General features: G+C 55.8%; 1 pseudogene; it reads right to left on the bottom strand.

Moving 5' to 3' along the window:
• Positions 1–307: 307 nt before the first annotated feature.
• On the bottom strand, positions 308–1,340 carry LOC119357402 (annotated as a pseudogene).
• Positions 1,341–2,893: the final 1,553 nt, after the last annotated feature.

Here is a 2,893-nt window from a genome sequence, read left to right as displayed (position 1 = left end):
TCCTGCCACCACTCTCATTAGTACCGGTTCGTGGCACGAACCGGTGCTAAAGGTTCGCCACGAACCGGTACTAATGAAAGCGGCCCGGCTAGCCGTTGGAACCGGCACTAATGTATACATTAGTGCCGGCTCAAATACAAATCGGCACTAATGTGCTTCACGTTTGACCCTTTTTCTACTAGTGTAAACATGTATGATCAATCATAACATGACAAATAATTTCACTATCATGTACATATAGTCTACAAGAAAGTAATCAATTACGTTTAGCGCATGCTGTCTTTCTGGAAGCTTACTCATATTGTACTTACCTTAGAAGTCTCTGAAGTTCTTGTTGATGCACTGTTTGCACCCTCTCGAAATCTCTCATAGCAAATCGAAGAAGAAACGGGTCGAAATTACTCACATCACTAGCATAGTGTTCTATGAACCATCTTGCTTCTAGTCTAGGAGACCTCCGATGCAAGGGAATGTCCAAAGTATGAACCACACTACTCTGTAAGTGGGGATCCAAGGATGGCAGGAGCTCTTTGAGACCATTGGCACAAAATTTCTTGCTTCATCCAATGTTTCATCATCTCTGAATGCCAGGTATGATGCCTCATAGAGTGAGAGTAGTCCCTTGATATCATCCCTCTGGAGTGTGCGTGTGAGGTAATTCTTTGCGAGAGTTTTCAGAGATTCTACATGGGTACCATGCATGTAACATTTCAAGTTAAGTAAAGTCTTCCTTAAAAGGGGTTGGTTTTGCTACAGTATGTAACTAGCTTGGTACCTGCATCGGACACTGGGATAAATTTTTCCCTAAGTAACCTGAACCTCAAGGCCGCGGAAGCCACATCACCATTATCCTCCCAGCTGCACGGGTGAGGTTTGGTACCATGGATCGAGGTGAGGATACCAACGATCTCGTCATCAAAGTGGTAGGCGATACCGAGCCGTTGCATTGTGTCGATGAGTCTGAGCATTGCAGGCTGGTCGTCACCTCTTCCCACCGTCACCAGCCGTTCCCTCACGCCGGCCTTCAACTTGTCAAAGCTCCCTGGACCGCCGACCTGTACCGTCCATGCATGCGCATATGTATTTACTTTTTTTAGTACAATCTTCATCGGCTATATATCTGCTAACTTCCATATTCTTGAAGGGATTACCAGATCATAGCGGGGGTTGCTCAGAGACAGTAGGACGGAGTCGTAGTCCCAGGAGTTGGGAGGGTAGTTGGCCGACCGCCGATGGGGCGCCGATGAGCAGCGAGCCGGCCGGCGCAGCTGATCCGCTGCCGGAGACGACGATGGCCGAAAGCATGTATATGCTGTGGCGATCGTTGGCTGCCAGGCCATGGTACGGCAGCAATCTTGATCTTCGCTTGATTAGTTAGTACGTACTTGAAAGCACTAGGGAGCGGGCTACCTCTAGCTACCAAGCTAATACTGATTGTTGTTTCAGAGTAAGCAGAATACGTGCCAATCTATAGGCAGAGCTAGTATGAGCTACGTAGCTTCAATGGTTCAGCCGTGTACTTTGGTTGTTGTTTTATATGTAAAGCGGCATGAAATCCTATTTCGTGTTTGGCCGAAAATTATGGGACATTAACCTGTGCCATGACACTGATCGAAATGACACATTTTAAACTAAGTTATGCTATGAATGTGGACTCTCGAGAAACCCAAGGGCCGTTGGCGGAGGTTCCTATACCCTGTGGTCCTGTTACACTCTTTTGTTTGGTCTTGCTATTTCTAAGGGGCTGAAAGAGAACATTTTTAATCATCGCTGAGAAGCGGAGTAACGCTACACGTACAAATGAGTTAGGTTTTAGGCCAACTCCAGTGCTAGACCCCATCCGGACGTCCGCTTTCTTTCGTTTGGGGTGTGATTTGGCGGATGGGGGCGGACAGGCGACTGATGCATCCCCACCCAACGCTGCAGGGCTCGTTGGACCCTAAACGGATACGCTCGCCCCGCCTAGCTCTCCATCCCGCCTTGCTTCGTCGCTCTGCCTCGCCGCCGGCCCGTCCCGCCCCGTCCTGCGCCGCCTGGCCGCCGGCACGAACCGCGCGGCCCCATCCCGCCCCTGCCCCGCCTCGCCGCCAGCACGCGCCGCGCCGTGCTGAACGCCAGGCCGCAGATGTTGTTGAAGGTGAGGCGGAGGAGGAGGTCCTGGAGATCCACCCGTGCCCTGACCTTGGCCGCGTCGGCAAGGATGGGCATGAGCCTTCCTTGGATGGAGCGCGAGACCCAGCGGGACATGGCCGTCTGAAGCGTGTCTGTGGTGAAGTCGAGCATGGCCGTCTTGTGCTGCGCGAGCCAGGTGTCGCCATCGGAGTTGAAGATGCCGTCACCGAGCAGGTCCTGGAAGACGACGTGCCAGAAGGGGCCCTTGTGTTAGTTGTCGAAGCACGCATTGAGGACGTGCTCCAGGTTGTGCGGGTCGCAGGTGACGGTGACCAGCCCGTGCGGCGCAGGTTGCCGGCGATCCACTCGTCCATGTCCTCGGCGTGCTGCACCAGGCCAGGCAGGCTCATCGTCCCGCCCCTTGCCGCCTCGCCGCCGGCGCGCGCCGTGCTACCCCGTCCCCGCCCCGTCTCGTCCCGCGCCGCCTCGCCGCCAGCACGCACCGCGCCGCGCCCGCCCCGTCCTGACCTGCCTCGCTGGCGGCACGCCCTGCCCCGTCCCGCTCTGCCTCGCCGCCGGCACGCCCCGCGTCGCGACGCCCGGTCCCACTCTACCTCGTTGCCGGCTCTGCGAGCTCGCGCTGGCTGCACTGCGGAGGTACGGTCGCGTGCGTTGGTGGCCTGCGCGACGAGCTGGTGGTTGCGCCACGAGGGTGTGGGTGCGGGCGCAGGCGCAGCGCCTCCGGCGACGGCGGCGGGAGCATCGACATCCAGCGACGGCG

This window comes from Triticum dicoccoides, chromosome 2A, assembly GCF_002162155.2.
Source record: "Triticum dicoccoides isolate Atlit2015 ecotype Zavitan chromosome 2A, WEW_v2.0, whole genome shotgun sequence".
NCBI lineage: Eukaryota > Viridiplantae > Streptophyta > Magnoliopsida > Poales > Poaceae > Triticum > Triticum dicoccoides.
The sequence above is the reverse complement of the archived record's forward strand: the minus strand, read 5'-3'. Positions and strand labels throughout refer to the sequence as shown.